Source organism: Leuciscus leuciscus (assembly GCF_965113295.1).
Source record: "Leuciscus leuciscus genome assembly, chromosome: 3".
NCBI classification, from domain to species: Eukaryota; Metazoa; Chordata; class Actinopteri; order Cypriniformes; family Leuciscidae; genus Leuciscus; species Leuciscus leuciscus.
This window is the reverse complement of record NC_138727.1, coordinates 35,893,676-35,912,132: the sequence shown is the minus strand read 5'-3', so window position 1 is coordinate 35,912,132 and position 18,457 is coordinate 35,893,676. Positions and strand designations below refer to the sequence as shown.

General features: G+C 37.0%; 1 protein-coding gene and 1 long non-coding RNA gene across 3 annotated transcripts in view; one reads left to right on the top strand and one right to left on the bottom strand.

Moving 5' to 3' along the window:
* LOC309494143 (uncharacterized protein) overlaps positions 1-18,457 on the bottom strand; it is a 130,105-nt gene that overhangs the window by 70,499 nt on the left and 41,149 nt on the right. The window lies entirely within an intron of this gene.
* On the top strand, positions 9,777-10,851 carry LOC309495364. 2 transcript variants are annotated; one of them, XR_014204633.1, is made up of 3 exons: positions 9,777-9,861; positions 10,018-10,133; positions 10,771-10,851. It is a non-coding gene; the product is annotated as an uncharacterized lncRNA (long non-coding RNA). The 2 variants fall into 2 exon arrangements; XR_014204634.1 differs by having other exon boundaries at positions 9,780-9,861; positions 10,021-10,133.

Genomic DNA, 18,457 nt, shown 5'->3' with positions numbered 1-18,457 from the left:
TTAATTTCCGTCTAAATCTTTAAGCGTTCTTATAAGGGTGCATTACTTAAAAGGCTTAGTCTGGGTCATACTTCTCTCACAGAATATTCACCTCACTTTGCAGAGGTGTTTACCTCAACAAGTCTCGGCACTGGGGCTCAAGTCTGTCATTTTGACGGCTCTTTGATCTAAGCGTAGCTGCGAATTTTAATACTTGATGCGCTATTAGCTGAGGATGCGAAGGTGAATCCTCCATCTGAAATTAAAAACAGCCTCCGAATACCACTTCAATAATGCATTAATGTCCGGATTCATCCAGCTGTAATGGAATATTTTGCCACGGGCTAACTGTCTTGGCTTCTTGAATATCTTCTTCCTCCAAATGTGCTCAACTGTATAAGAGGCACGAACTGCTAATTTCTTTACTCATGATTAATCGGTACCGGCATGATAGAACTTTGCAAATTGTATAGTCCTCTGCATTAGAAATGATTATTTAAAGTTTACCCCAATAAATCCTCAGCAACTGACATTGAATGTCCATGTACGTGTTTTGTTCTTTTCTGAAATTAATGTTTATTTAAAAAAAAAAAACACATCTTTCTAGTGTTGCACCTGCTGAATTCATTCAACAGAAAATGAAAGGGAAAAACACATTTGGTTTTCTCTGATTGCTCAAGCTCCCTTGTGTTACACAACCAAATGAGCCAAGTCTCTTTAATCTAAGATTTGACATTCAGCGGTGCGAGAAAGTCACTGAACTTGAATCGCATTTGCATCTTTCTCATGATGGATCAGATTAAAGAAACGAGATGATTGCGTGAAGTCCCCTGACAGATTTTTTTTTAGGACTTACCTTCAGAATTAAAGGTAATCCTAAACCCGTGCTTCTCTGTATGTCCTCGCACATCAAAAGGTGTTTTGTCTGGTGAGGAGCACATTTGCATAAATAACAAACAAGCGAGCACACCACAGATGCACAGTGTTTGGGAATAATTTGAGTGAATATGGATGAAAGACAAGGTTCATGAAATAAGCATCTGGAATGTTCTTCTCTGGTCAAGATGTTGCAGTTTAGACTAGCAATAAACTGAAGCTTGATCACTGCACATCATGTGTGCCAAACATCAAACATTTACAAGCTACAGAACACAAGTTGAATCAAATAAAGGTCAGTGACGAATCAGAATTGATATTTTTTACATTTTAATGGACCCTTTTCACATTTCTAGGGTTTTTAGAAGTGGAAGTTATCAGTTATCAGAAACTACAAAAAACAAAAGGGTTTCATTTTATTTTGATGGTCCCTTGAACTGTTGACTATAAGTAATGTTTCACCTACATATCTAACTCTCATTAGAGTGTTAGAGTATAAGTAGACTGGTAGGGTAAGAATAAGTTGACATGTACTTACAAAGTTACTTATACTCAGTAGAAAGTTTGTTGGAGAACCATCACAATAAAGAGTGAGCAGATATTAAGCAGTCTACTAAACTCTAATGAGAGTTAGTTGACATGTAGTTGCAAAGTTACTTATTACCAACAGAATGTTCAAAAGGGACAATCAAAATAGTGTTACCAAAAAAAGGGTGTTTCAATGACTTTCCCAAAAAAAGGAAAACAATAGAGAGAGATGTCAATTTTGCCATCACTCCCTCAGCTGTTGAATTAGAAACACTTTTCTGTAATTTAATGCCAAGATGATGTATAGTTTGAAAGATAGTAAAACACAGAGTATAGTTTTTAATACTGTTATACTTGAACTGCTTTTGTACATTTATATTTTATATTATAGTATAACTTAAATGTTAAAACGTGTCATCAGTCTGTATAAAGGGATCATTTGAATTTGTTAGCAAGCAGGATGCAGAATTACAATTCAAAATTGAATGTATCAATGTAGGATTAAAAATGAATCGAACTTAAAGTAATGCAAATGTAATGTTAACTAGGAAAACAAAATTTGTCAAGACAAACTTTAAATGTTGACTTGACAAGCTTTTTAAAAAAAAAATTTTTTTCGTTTAAGATGGATGGATGGATGGATGGATGGATGGATGGAGCACCAGTAAATTAGTCGCATGACATTTATGGCTCAGATGATTGACTTAAAGCAACAGCGCTCTATTAATTTAGAGTTAGAGGCAGGGTGGAAATTGGCATCTAAATTTAAATTTCTGGAAGAACAAAATGCTACCAAATTGTATGATGTGGTCACTTTGATAGCAATCCAGAAGAGCAGATCTGGTTATCGACTTCTCTGGTTGCACTTTATTGTACAGTATGTGCAATTATGTGAACTTATAGCATACTTACCTTACCTGGGTTATACAAGGTAACTACATGGGCGAAGGTTAGGTGTATGGGTAGGTTTTGGGGTTAATACCTAGTTATTACCCAGTTATTGTAGTTAATATAATAAGTATGCACTCAGGACAGTCAGGACTGTAAAATAAATTGTTTGTGGGGTTCTAGTGTAGAGATGCAATGCAATGACATTTATCTCATGAGCACTGGTCCAGGACTTCTCAGTAGGGATCTCTCATCGGCTGTCCATCCAGCATTTTGCATGTGTTTTTGTGGGAAAACCACAGACTTCATCCCAGTTTCCTTGGATGGTGGATGTTATTTATGGACAGAGGCTGACATAAAACAACAGGGAATGACAGTTTAAAAGGATACTGGACAATCTGGCCAAATTCAAATATCAATGCAAAGGTCAATTAAGTTTGATTTCCCTCTTGCAGCTCATGTAAAATGACTGAACGGACAGAAAAAATAATTAATAGAGCTTCGCAGATGGAGGCGCGTGTCCTGACCGATTGACCAGAAAGAGACCATAAAAAGTCCCCTTTGTTGGAAAGTGTCAGCTCCACAGGAGAAAACACTTGTCATATTATTCCCTTCTGCAGGATGGCTGAGTGTTTGATTCCATTCGATATTCGGGCACAGCTGAACAGTGGCCTGTAAATGTCAATATCCCCTGTAGGCTCTTGCGTTTGTGGTCAACAATCTGTCCTGCTGGTTCAGAAAAAAAATGCAGATAAACAGAACTGGTTGGAATTAAAAAAATTAAAAGCCACTATAAAAAGTGGAAGGAAAAAAACGAATCATTATTAAGTCTCGATGTGTCTTTATAAGCTAGCTCTGATTTTGAGGTGAGTTGGATATACATTGTACAGTTGTATGAGAAATCTGTTCCTAGAATTGTGTAAACCCTCAAGTGCCTGCTGGACATGATTCCAGGAAACATAAGTAAGGGATAGTCATCATCGCAAAATAAACTCTGATACGGTAATTAGGACTGCAGAGCAAAGCAGAGTAGCCACTTACCAAATAATTAAATACTACACATGAAATATTGATTTGAGTTGAAATAATGTTATCTTACTTTTAGATAAGCTGAAAGCTTCCAGTAAAACTATCAGCCTAGAGGACTACAAACATTGTGACAACATTACAAACATGCAGAGTTGAATAGATTACTTACAAATTGTAGTCCATTACTGATTACAAATTGCATGAGGAAAATAGTAATTAGATTACTTTTAGTACTAGATTACACAAATTAAGTAGTGTTCTGACTACTTTTTAATTTATTTTTAGATTACTTTTGACCTAACTTGTTTAATACATAGATTTGAATGGGGTTATTGTGTACCATATTGATATAAATAATACTAAGAAGAAGAAGAAGAAGAAGAAGAAGAAGAAGAAGAAAATATACATTATATAATTCTTTATCAACATCATAACGTCTATTAAAGGGATAGTTCACTTTGAAATACATTTTTGGTATGTTTTAGCTTACCTCAAGGGCATCCAAGATGTAGGTGTCTTTTTTTCCGCAGTAGTTTCAATTTTGATATTTTTAGGTCAAACCGTTCTTGTCTGTCAGTCATATAATGCAGGTCTATGGTCACTGTCTCAAAGAGTATGCACAGAGTCCAAATTAAAACAATTCCCCGTCGTCCAAATTAAACAATTCCCATTTTTTATAAATAAAAGTATTTATATCGTTTTTACCTCTTATACACAGCCATGTCCAAGTGATCTGATCTGACGTGTACGCAGATTGGTGCATAGATATATACACTAGATGTCGCCTTAAAGACATTCGTTCCAATGAACTGCCGTAGACAAGGCGACATCTAGTGTATATATCTATGCATATGGAAGTAGAATAATGTCAAATGTTTTTGAAATAAAAAGCCTGTTGAATTGCACTACTTGAAAAAAAATAGGCATTGCATTAACCATGCTTGCATTTTAATGCATTGTATTTTTAGTGCTTACATTTTTATGGGCTGAAATTCAACATGGTTGAATATTTAAGCTGTGAATATTTCAATTAAAAACATTTCAAACACCTTTTCATTATTAAAAATTCAATAATCCATATTCACCTTTCATATTTCACTTCCAAAATATTCAAACTGTTTAAAAATACAACCAATAATATTCAACAGGCAATTTTCGGTCCATTTTATTTCGCTTTGCAAATTCGCTTCCACAAATTCAGTGGTTCAAATTCGACAGTAAATTCAACATTGACGTCCAGGAACTGCAGGAAAAGCAGTAGATTGCCGAGCATACTCTCCATCTGCTGTTAGTCGACCTCACCATCAGATGGTGCAAAAGCGCTTGTTGTTGACGAAGACATTCATTCATAAAATGAAAATGATTATCTGTGTCAGTATATGCGGAAAAGATGATAAACACACAAAAGCTGTGTTTATGTTTCATTCAATAACTTCATTGTTACTTTCCCTGTGTATTCTACATGTCATCAGCTTTCTCTACCATGAACAGGATTATAATCGGTTTCCCTCAATACCTTATACTCAAGGATTTCCCTTCCGTTGATACAGTGATATGAAAGACCAATCTTGCACCTTATTAGGGAAGTAGGCTGTAGGCTATTATATAGGCTACAGGCAAGAAGATGGACTCAGAATATGAACTTAACGCGCAAAGTTTCATGCTGAGCGTTTCGTGATATACTGGCATAAAATCAACACATACATATATATATATATATATATATATATATATATATATATATATATTATATATATATATATATATATATATATATATATATATATAGTATGCATATGTGTATTACATTAGCTTAAACTGTCACAGCACTTGCATATTGTCCTCCTATTGTTAGTTTAACTGTAAATCGCTTTGGATAAAAGCTTCTGCTAAATGACTAAATGTAAAAATTGGCTTGACATTGGACATTCGCACATTTAGGGACCGTCTCTAAAGTTGCATACAACATTGGCATACACGTTTCTAACTTCAATAGCAAACTTAAATTTATTTGAATAAATATCAAAAATCCAAAGGGTGCGCATTATGCCTGACACTAAATTAACACTTTACAGTTGGTTTTATGACTGTAAGTCGTTCTATTCAAATGCTATCGGAGTTAGAAACGTGTATACCAAAGTCGTATACACTTTAGAGACGGTCCCTAAATGTGAGAATGTCCAACATCAAGCCATCTGTATGCCAATCTATCACTGGGAAACGCTCAGCATTAAGCTTTGCGCGTTATTCTGAGTCCATCTGCTTGCCTGCGAGTTTGGTCTTTTACATCACTGTAGTCCATTAAGCTACGTTAAGCGTTGTATATGTCCAGCAGGGGAATCCTTAAGTATTGAGGGAAACCCTAATAGCCTGCATGCAGCACATCGCCACAATATAAAGTTAAGGCAACTAAACAACCAAGAGAAATACATGTCAACCTCAAAAATGTAACATTGGATCTGTATATCCACATCGGGGAATAACATTATAATCTCGTTCACGGTAGAGAAAGATGCATGTAGGCTACACAGGTAAAGTAACCGTGAAGACACCGAATTTAACATAAAACAGCCGTCATAATGATCACAAATACACTTACATTGCTGTAAATGAGTTTTATGAATGAATGACTTGTTCTAACTGTTGCTGGTCTTCAACACGCGCTTTTGCACCATCTGATGGTGAGGTAGACTAACAGCAGATGGAGAGTATGCTCGGCAACCTACTGCTTTTCCTGCAGTTCCTGGACGTCAATGTTGAATTTACTGTCGAATTTGAACCACTGAATTTGTGGAAGCGAATTTGCAAAGCGAAATAAAATGGACCGAAAATTGCCTGTTGAATATTATTGGTTGTATTTTTAAACAGTTTGAATATTTTGGAAGTGAAATATGAAAGGTGAATATGGATTATTGAATTTTTAATAATGAAAAGGTGTTTGAAATGTTTTTAATTGAAATATTCACAGCTTAAATATTCAACCATGTTGAATTTCAGCCCATAAAAATGTAAGCACTAAAAATACAATGCATTAAAATGCAAGCATGGTTAATGCAATGCCTATTTTTTTCAAGTAGTGCAATTCAACAGGCTTTTTATTTCAAAAACATTTGATATTATTCTACTTCCATATATGCACCAGTTTGCGCACACGTCAGATCAGATCACTTGGACATGGCTGTGTGTAAGAGGTAAAAACGATATAAATACTGTTCGTTTTCTCACACAAACCGCTCGTTTCGTGTCTTATAGCCATCAATGTGTACTTACGATGGGGAATTGTTTAATTTGGACGACGGGGAATTGTTTTAATTTGGACTCTGTGCATGCTCTTTGAGACAATGACCATCGACCTGCATTATATGACTGACAGACAAGAACGGTTTGACCTAAAAATATCAAAATTGAAACTACTGCGGAAAAAAAGACACCTACATCTTGGATGCCCTTGAGGTAAGCTAAAACATACCAAAAATTAATTTCAAAGTGAACTATCCCTTTAAAAGGGTCCTATTATGCTTTTCGAATACCAACCCGTTCTCACTCCCAAGGCGTCAAAAACTGAAGCATGGTCAAGCGCCCCCGGCGTCACATAAGCCGCGTTTCCACTGTCTGGCCAGGGCCGGGCTAGGGCTAACAGCGAGCCGAGCCAGGCCAGTGGCCTCGGGCCTCAAGCACCGGGCTTGCGTTTCCACTGTCGGCCATTAGCCCTGCAGCGCTGCCCTAAACCCCGCCCTTAACACGCCATCCTGGATCAAACGTCATACAACCCCACCCATTTCAGCGGGAATTATGATGTTCATTCAGGCAGGAAGTTAGGAAGTTAGAAAACTTAGATTTTAAGAAGATAGCATGTATTAACTCACCGTCCGCGGCTGCCATAGTGTCCCGACTTGTCTCTCCACTAACAGAGGGACGGTGACCCAGCACACCGTCCATCAAGTCGAACCATGAAAAGTTCCTTCTCTGGGCACCGCTTTGTCCATTGTGCGTTTTAATCGCCTTGTACTGCGCCCACAACTTTTTTATTTTTTCCCGAACTTGAAGCGTTGTTCACTGAATGCTTAGCTTAGCAAGTTCAGCAACGATGTATTTTATAACGTCCTCGTTTCTGCACACGCCGTCAAATTGACGTAGTACCCTTTCTTCTGCCCAAATGCTCAGAAGAGCTTTGGTATCTTCGACAGACCAGTACAGGCGATTCTCCATTTCGAGCAGCGTTTAATTTGCGCGATATAAAAAAGTGAAATGTGCATCTTGCCGCAGACCATAACTTTCCCTAACACCGATAAACTCCGCCTTTTACCTTGACCACGCCTCTAGCCCGAGCTGGCCCAAGGTATTCGATGGGCCAGAAATCCTGGCCGTTGGCCCCGAGTAAGCCCCGATCAAGCCCCGGAAGTGACAGTGGAAACGCGTCTGGCCCTGGCACGCACTAGCACGGCCCGGCCCTGGCCCGACAGTGGAAACGCGGCTATAGAGGACTCCAAAGGCGCCCCTCAGCGTCACTCTGTGACTAATTTGGAACTCCGTTGCTTTCAATGGGAAACCTGCGGGGTCAAAAACAGACGCGAATTTTATCAGTAGGAAATCGCGCTGAAGAAGTCTCATTCCGACACAACACATCGCAATATTTGGCATCAGTTCATGTGTGCCAGATGTTGGTAAGTAGTGTAAATACGCTTTCTTCCTAGTAATAATGTTTGATATTGTGTATGTTCTGTTTGTCGATATTAATTAGATTAGCTCATGTTCAGTCACTGCATTATATCTGTCATCTCCACGGAGGTTTTGCGTTTCATTACTTTCTAATTCAAAACAGGGTGATTAAACATTGTCTGTCACGTGACGTGCTAGGCCTAGGCCTCCAATCAGTTAATCATATTCAAAAAGTGGTAGTAGAAGCACACTAAAAACAACACTTACCATGCTTTTACCACAGTAACATTAGGTTTACTGTGATAAGTGTAGTAAAAAGACAGTAAATACTTACCATGCTTTTACCACACTATTGGAAGTTTTAATGTGATTTATTATAAATGCACAGTAACCACAACGCTTACCATGCTTTTACCACAGTAACCATAGTTTTACTATAAGAGGTGTGGTTAAAGGGATAGTTCACTTTGAAATTAATTTTTGGTATGTTTTAGCTTACCTCAAGGGCATCCAAGATGTAGGTGTCTTTTTTTCCGCAGTAGTTTCAATTTTGATATTTTTAGGTCAAACCGTTCTTGTCTGTCAGTCATATAATGCAGGTCTATGGTCATTATCTCAAAACACAAGCACAGAGTCCAAATTAAAACAATTCCCCGTCGTCCAAATTAAACAATTCCCCATCGTAAGTACACATTGATGGCCTAAGACACGAAACGAGCGGTTTGTGTGAGAAAACGAACAGTATTTATATCGTTTTTACCACTTATACGCAGCCATGTCGAAGTGATCTGATCTGACGTGTACGCAGACTGGTGCATAGATATATAAAAAAATTAATTTCAAAGTGAACTATCCCTTTAAGGACAGTAACCACAAAACTTACCATGCTGCTTTAAACCTTAGTAACCTTAGTTTTACTGAGATGCATGTAGTAAAGGACAGTGATCACAAAACTTACCATGCTTTTACCAAATTATTGGTAATTTGAATATGATATTTGTTGTAAATACACAGTAACCACAACACATACCATGCTTTTAGCACAGTAACCTTAGTTTTACTGTGATATGTGTAGTAAAAGGATAACCACAAAACTTAGCATGCTTTTACCTCAGTATTGGTAGTTTTAAAGTGATATTTGTTGTAGATGCATAGTAACCACAACACTTACCATGCTTTCAATGCCTAATAACAACAACACTTACCATGCTTTCAATGCCTAATAATGTAAAATCCAATATTTGTAAGGTAAATCAGTACTTTTTCCTTTAAATAACCCTATATATTTTCCATAATGATATTTTCTTTTCTCTTTTTTCAGCTGAAAAGACCAAAAGGGCCTTTCGGACTCAGTCAGCCCATTATTGTATGAGGAGAAGTAAACGGAGGAGACGGACAGCTGCAAAGGCAAATATTCGCAATGGTATGTATGTGTTGGTTTTAACCCTTAATCAAACATTTTATCAAGCATTTGTTGTTTCTTAAAACCTTTTCTTACAAAACCCATAGCCCAATCAGTACAAACATAGTCTCAGAGTCTTAATAATTCACAAGATTTAACAAGTTGTCATATTCGTACAATACTCTTACATATTTGTACACTCGTACACGATCCTGAAGCTTTTACTCCTACTGCTGTCATTGGCTACTGCCTCAATTCCTGTACATATTTATCGCAATATTTGTAAATCAGTTGCACCCCTTCTTGGAAAGTAGTCAGATGTCCCACGCACTGTCAGAAAGTTTATATTAATTACATTGTATTCTTTAAAATTATTACAAATTGGACCCTGTCTGTTCATGTTCTCTACAATATCAAACTCAACAGCTCTTTTAAGAGCCAACCCTCACACAAGCTACTAGTGAGTCGCAGCAAATCTTGCCGTGATCAGCCCTTCCCAGGTAAAGTTTCTAGAATATTTCAGTCAGTATTTACTCATCAAATGTTCTCTCCTGAATCATATGGTAAATTAACTGAATTATATCCGTCTTAATTTGTATGTTTTAAGAACAATAGTAATTGCACACAGAGTAAGTCGAGACTTTCTTGTTTTACAGCAGAGAAGGAAGACCAGTCCTTATATCAATGCAAGCTAATCGAATAAGTCCTTTGTTTCGGGTGAGGAAGGAACATCTGGTGCCCAAAGAAGACAGAAAGGTGTGCGAGTCCATTGGTATAGTCTTATATTGAAACAATGCTGTAATATGTTGTACATAATTTGATGTTGACAATTTTACATTGTACAGGTTATCACTTGGTTTTTTACCAAGTGAAGCTTCAAGCTCTTGAAACAATTGACAGAAGAGTATGTTGTCTTGAAAGAAATCAAGCATCACTAGCAAAGGCTCAAAAGAGACCATGCCTTTCTTAAAAATCTTTTCAAATAGGCTGCTGTTGATATGGGTAAAACTGTTTTTGTTCAGTACCTAGCTTATATTATGTGCTGCAATATTATATATATATATATATATATATAATACTTCAATGTGTATATTATATAATGTACTGACTGCTGCTTCATAAATTTAAATAAGGAACTGGCAACTCTGGCCCTTTGCATTCTACTTTTTGAGGTGGAGAGTTTACCTCCAACCCTAATCGAGCACACCTGCAAATTTTAACCAAAGTCTTCAGGTTTACTTCTAGACAATAGGCTGGTGGGTTTGAGGTTGGAGCTAAACCTGCAGGACAGTGGACGCTGAGGGCCAGAGTAGCCCATCACTGCTTTAAATCATGCAGAGCATAAGCTGACCTGACTGTCCATTAAACAACTTCATTTGAATTGTTTGTGTTTTTTGTTTTACTTTCAGACCAGGACTGGAGAACGCCTGACATCATGGGATGTTGAGACTTCTTCCTCTGGTTGAGAAAAAGCTACACCACATCAGTGATCAGATCTTCTGTTCATCTGTTGTACTGTTTGGTACAGTAAATAGAACATTTTATTTTAGAAATTTTAATTTCTTATTTCTTTAGTTTAGTTCATAATTTAAAAACACCTACATATAATTAATTATCATGATTCTTTTACTTAGGAGATAAAAAAAATAGATATGGTGAATGATATTTGGGACAACAATGCAACAAAAGTCGCACATACTTGCATGTATGCCAGTTTTCAGTGAAATAAAGTGAAGCTATGTGAATAACAAGAGGCTGCAGTGGGCTATCTTGCTATAAACACTTCAAGCATAATTGAAGATGATCCATGTTGATCATTCTAGTATATAGACTATAGACTCACTATAGACTTCAATGACCCCTATGTGTTTTAACATGTTGAAGACCTTTCTCAAACACAAAACTAGTCCCTATTTAATTTCTGGAAGCTGGGATAAATAGGCAAGCAATGTTACTGCATTCAAGTATAAAATAGATATTAAAGAATACATGAAAAGAACATTTCAGTAATCTCACTGATAACTTCTATAACAAAGTAAAATCTCCAGAGAAGTCATTCAACTCATTTGATATTTACAAGGAAAAATATTGATTAATACCTTGATTATAATCACTCATTACATATACATTGAAGCAGCAGTGGATTCCAATCCACCCCCTTCACATGCATATAGGCAGCAATCAGAGGGGGTGAAAAGGAAATGTTGGCACTGTTTTTTTTTGTTTTGTTTTACTGAATGGTGCATTATCCTTGTGTAATGGTAATAGTGTGTGTAGATCTGTGTAGATTGTACAGCCAAGCTACAGAAGAGCAAACAAATGCACATTTCAAATGGCTGTAACTCAAAGTCCGGTTATTGTATCAAAGAGAAAATCGGCAGGATAACTGCTTATGCTTTGTTTAATAAATAATGTTGTGCACAGTTTTCAGACATATATGAAAAACTGGCATAAAGGTTTTTTAAAAAGAGCTCACAGTAAAATATCTAATTTCAGCCTGCCCCTCATATATGTCATAAAGGTTTGCACAATTAACAAATTTAGATATCCAGTTGTCCATTAAATGTATTATTTATTTAACATTTATTGTTTCATTACTAAACTTTTTAAACTACATTACCCACATATCTCTGTCATTCTATCAATGGAACAGGAAGCATGGTGCTGTAGTTCATTGAAATGTGCAGACATGCTTAGGGTTAGGGTTGGGATCTCGGGAAAGGAGTAATTTCTCACAACATAGAGACATTTTATAGTTAACTTAATGTATAACTAACGTAATAATAACACCAAAACATACTTTGTAACATGAAGCGCCGTTTTATATGGGTTAAACGATAGTCCAATCAGAGCAAGTTCTGTGATAAAGTCACAGCCAATGACAACCCAGCTGAACAGATGTGTCACACTTACTTGCCCATTTATGGTAAATGATGACATCTCTTCTGGTTCCGGCTGCAGGGATAGATACCTTAAATACCATCTAAAAACGAGTTCACATGATCAATGACACAAATTTGCTTATTTGATTAGACTGATGCATAAATACATTTGAAAGAGAAACTTTTTCTAAGCAATGGCCTACAGCAGGGGTAGTTTTGCAGTATTTTAATTAAAGATAATTGCATGGCCTACTAAAGTGCTTCTAACATTTACAGTGTATGTATAGTATATCAAAGGTATTCAAAATGATACAAAAGCATAATGAATGCACACAATTTTGAAAGCATTTTCCAATATTTTATGTTAAACTGTTTGAAGACAATTGTAGTGCCAAAACTACTGAACAACAGTATACAAATCAGTTATCAATATATATATATATATATATATACAGGGGCAATCTATTATAGTGACACATACAGTAATATAAAAAAAAAATCGCTATGATGAAGTAATATTTTTACAAACCAAGAGATGAGATTCAACTTTGTTATGTGAAAATATATTTGTTTCTTCCCTATAAATAGGCAAAAACTTAAGCACAACATTTTACATTCTCAACTTTAATTCTATATCCTTGTGATTATTGGTCACTTTTATTGTAACTAAATGAAAGGCAACTTAAAATAGTTAATGATTATAAATGTCAGCAAGAAAATGCTTCTATAAAATACATTCACGGGTCTATTACATTTACATCAACCAGGTAGTGATATAATGATACCATAGATGTAGTTATGGTGGACATTTACTATAGTGACCACATCTTAATACAAGGTTTAATTAAGCTAAATGTGAGACATTAAGTCCATCTAAATGTAAAGGTAACAAACTCAGAATAAAAAACTTTCAGCACCAAAAACAATTACAAAAATATTGATTGTTTTCAAAAGGTTTTCCTGAACACTCTCATTATCTCCAATTGTTCGGACCAACACCTGCTATATACACTTGCAGAAATATACATTTGTCTATTGCATCATGAAGTCACTGCATGACTAGAACTAATGGATGGCAATGAATAGGCCTATGTCCTTTAGCAAAACACCTGATGAGCACTGACACTTTTTTGATAAAGACAGACATCAAGTACAGTTTATGAAGCTGAAAAGAGAAAACAAAATGCTTTAACAATATGGAAAAAGATAAATCACTATTTTCAATATTGGTACTGCATATATCAAAGAGATCCTGAGGAGGAGTGGGACTTCACATGAAGACTTCCAGAAACTGAGAGCCAAAGGGTGCACCTCGCTGGACACATGTTGGATGATGTTGTGAGGTTATCCATAACTGTGGGATATTTTTCTGTAAAGAGAGTTGCATAATTAAATGTTAAATGCATTTATGTAATAAGTTCACTGATATGTGGGCATGATTAAAAGTATGTCTTTAATGGCAAGCAATATTCATATGAATTTGTTTAAAAATAACATGATTTGCATGCAAACGGGACAGGTATCAGCTGTGTAACTGATCTGATTACGACAAAATAATCGAGTATCTGATGTCATGTGACAAGTAAGATTAGCTTTTCCACTCTTGCAAACAGAGAAAGGTTATGAGGTGTGGAGACACATCCTGTATCATTGGAACATGAACAGACAGGGTCCAATTTTTAATAATTTTAAAGAATACAATGTAATTAATATAAACTTTCTGACAGTGCGTGGGACTTCTGACTACTTTCCAAGAAGGGGTGCAACTGATTTACAAATATTGCGATAAATATGTACAGGAATTGAGGCAGTAGCCAATGACAGCAGTAGGAGTAAAAGCTGCAGGATCGTGTACGAGTGTACAAATATGTAAGAGTATTGTACGAATTTGACAACTTGTTAAATCTTGTGAATTATTAAGACTCTGAGACTATGTTTGTACTGATTGGGCTATGGGTTTTGTAAGAAAAGGTTTTAAGAAACAACAAATGCTTATATATATAATATTTGCCTTTGCAGCTGTCCGTCTCCTCCGTTTACTTCTCCTCATACAATAATGGGCTGACTGAGTCTGAAAGGCCCTTTTGGTCTTTTCAGCTGAAAAAAGAGAAAAGAAAATATCATTATGTATAATATATAGGATTATTTAAAGGAAAAAGTACTGATTTACCTTACACATTTTGGATTTTAATATGCATTCACAAGAAATATCATTTTAAAACTACAAATACTGAGGTAAAAGCATGGTAAGTTTTGTGGTTACTGTCCTTACCACACCTCTTATAGTAAAACTATGGTTACTGTGGTAAAAGCATGGTAAGTGTTGTGGTTACTGTGCATTTATAATAAATCACATTAAAACTTCCAATAGTGTGGTAAAAGCATGGTAAGTATTGTGATTACTGTCTTTTTACTACACTTATCACAGTAAAACTAAGGTCAATGTGGTAAAAGCATGGTAAGTGTTGTTTTTACTGTGCTTCTACTACCACTTTGGAACTAATTGTACTACTTTAAACCTGAAATGAATATGATTAACTGATTGGAGGCCTAGGCCTAGCACGTCACGTGACAGACAATGTTTAATCACCCTGTTTTGAATTAGAAAGTAATGAAACGCAAAACCTCCGTGGAGATGACAGATATAATGCAGTGACTGAACATGAGCTAATCTGATTAACATCGACAAACAGAACATACATTATATCAAACATTATTACTAGGAAAGCGTATTTACACTACTTACCAACATCTGGCACACGTGAACTGATGCCAAATATCGCGATGTGTTGTGTCGGAATGAGACTTCAGCGCGATTTCCTACTGATAAAATTCGCGTCTGTTTTTGACGCCGCAGGTTTCCCATTGAAAGCAACGGAGTTCCAAATTAGTCACAGAGTGACGCCGAGGGGCGCCTTTGGAGTCCTCTATGTGACGCCGGGGGCGCTTGACCATGCTTCAGTTTTTGACGTCTTGGAGTGAGAACGGGTTGCAAATACCGAGGGAACGCCTCGGTATTCCTCCGGAAGAGCTGGAGGAAGTGTCTAGGGAGAGGGAAGTCTGGGCGTCTCTGCTTAGGCTGCTGCCCCCGTGACCCGGCCCCAGATAAACGGAAGAAGATGGATGGATGGATGGACATCATATCTATTATGTATAAGAAAATTACAAAAAAAACACACCACTCTGAAACGTCCTGTAAAATCCGTCCTTGCAAAGTCTGTGCATGAAATCCGTTCTGCACGATCCTCTTGTCCGTTAACATTGTCAGGGTCTGAATTGGGATCGAAGTTGAAATTGGTTTGAAATTTATGCCATCATTAATATTTACACACCAGAGAAGAACTCGCAGTTATGGAGGGGTGGGACATTTCCCGAACACGAGCTAAGCGCTGCCAATCACAACACACTGGGCCAGCTAACCAATCACTGCACATTTCGTATTCAGGAGGGGCTTCATCGAAATCAGCGTGTTCGAGCCAGACTGGGGAGAGAGATGCTGAAATAATGGAAAATATTTTGAATTAATATAATATGGATTTTTTTTTTAACAATCAAGCATGAAAACATATTCTAGTACACCCCAAAAACAAAATCAAGACTTCGTAACAGGGCATATCAGAACCCCTTTACATTATGCAAGGATTTCCCAAACTTGTTTGTGAAAGAACTGCAGAAGGTTCTTGAGTTGATGAAAAGACAATAATTAATTAATTTTAAAATAAAACCAACTAAAAAAAACATAAAAAAGTAAAACAAGAAATGAAGCCTAGCACAAGTTCTGCCAGGAAGACTCAATCGTTCTCGTCACTTATTACCTTCTCATCTATCCAATCATATCTTAATAGCCCAGTATAAAAGGGTGGTACTTACACATGTCTGAGTTCGCAGATGCTGTCGCTTCAACCACCTCCATCCTCCCCAACCACCACCAAGACGGGACCTTTCCTCCATCCCCCCCAAAACCACCATGTTGGGTCCTCCCCTCCATCCTCCCCAACACCTCCAGACGGGCTCTCCCCTCCATCCTGAAGACGCCAGGATGTCCTCTTCCTCCTTCCACCCCACCACCACCAGATGGCCCCCTTCCTTACTTCGCAGGGGGTGGGCTGCGCCCCTGCCTTCCTCTTCAGGCAGGATATGCAGATTCCGTACCCTCGGAATCCGAGTTACGGACGGGGCCTACGCCAAAGAACTTGATTGTTTGCTGAGCTCTTAAATAAATGTTCATTGTCACAGTATTAATTCTCCCGAGTCTTTCTGGTAGAAATACTTTGTTTACCTGCATTTGCACTACTTTGTGGAAAGGAGTGGCATATTTGTGTTCAGTGTTAGTGTGGTATTAACCTCACAAAGCCACACAGGAAGAGGATGTAGGATGTGCCATCAGCAGATCTGAGCTGTCAGAACCAATGTCTCAAACACAAGGGAACACATTACATTTTTAACAGTGGGACTCAAAGAAGTGAATATTTCATCATCTTTTTCTCTTTTGCCTTTTCTCCCTTTGTCATAGACTACAATGGTGTCAGTGCACATTATTAACAAAAAGCTATATGAAATACTAAGAGCAATTAGGATTTTGGGTTGCATTCAAGCCGAAAGCAAGCCGTGTGCTGAAGATGTGTCACAATGCCTAGTCTTTCTAGGAACTACTTGTAGTGTGCAAACTGAAAATTATGCTTGTAAAAAGGATTACATAATGAGATGCAATAGTTCCCAAAGTCAATATTCACAAATTAAATGGCACAAATTAAATTGATATCTAATAGCAAAGGCACTAGATATTTCTAGTGCATCATCAGGACTACAAAATATCTAAAAGGTGTTCTTGTATTGTTGTAAATAAAATCAGACTTTTCACCCCCTGCAGCTTTAATATTGAATACTGTTTGTCGCACAACCTGTTGTATTTCTATTTTGGCCCATAAGGCCAGCTGCCCTGATTCACACCTGCTAATTCATTTGGGTGTAAATAACAACACCCCCGAAATGCTGTATTTTTCCTTCCCACTTTAATGTGTCCTCACTAAGTGCAAACCTGACTCCTGCAGCCAAGAGCGGTGAATCACGACTTGACAAGCCACAGCATTGGCAATTTTGGAGACTGTTGGTAACAAAATACTTTAATGCTTGCAAATTACATTATTTCGTGAGAACTAAATACACTATGAATTGTAAATCCAATCGCTTAATCTTAATATTTGACATAATTACTATTAATAAAATAGAGGAGGTGTTCTTAGATTCAGAACTCTGTGCAAATGCCTTGAAGGCAGTAATATTTCAGTTTGATTACAATATAAGGCTTTAAATGAAAATTAATTTGTATTTTAAGTTAGCTGCATGGTTGAAGAGATATAACTTATGCAGGCCATAGCTGATCATTAAGCTTCTGCTTTAATGTTTCCTAACCATGTGTGTGGGGGGTGAGGGGTGGGGGGTCCTGGTATAATGTCAGATTATACATTATAGTATTAGGCATGATGTCCCCAAAAAGATAGTAATACCAGTCATTTTTTACCTTGTTTGGACATTTTTCTTTGGTCTCCATGAGGAAAACTGCTTATAAATCATATTATAAAACGGTTAGTTCCAGTTCTTGATTCTGATTGGTCAATAGCTGTGTTTTATTCACGATACAGCTCTGCCTCGAGTACTTTATTGCTTATACCTAAATTATGTGTTTTTGTAAAAAAAAAAAAAAAAAGTTTATACAATAAACATTGTCTAACAGCGTTAAACATTTTTCTTCCTCTCCAGCTCTGGTCTAATGAAAGGACTACAAGTCTCATTTCTCTAATGTAGTTTGGCAGCTGTGAGACATACATTAGAGAGTGCAGACAAGTGGACACTGAACGGCCACTGTGGGGCTTTGTAAAGTGAAGGCAGTAATTCTGAGTAAACAGGAAAGAGTGAAGGTTAGTGATGACTGTCTCAAAAGAAAATCAAGCTTAGTTGAGTGCTGGTTAAAGATCTGAGCTGGCAACCTCTGAAAGACTCTGGTGATCCATGAACTGAAGAGCTCCTTAAATCTCACATCACCACTGTGCCCTTGAGCAAAGTGCTTTATTCTAGGTTTGCCCAAAGGGGACCGTCTCCTGTAATAAGTGTAATGCAAGCAAGTAGCTTTGCCAAGTAACTTCTGTCATTTTGAACATTTTCACCATAAGCCCCCTTGGAGAGATAAAACTTAAATCACTGGTTCTCAAACAGA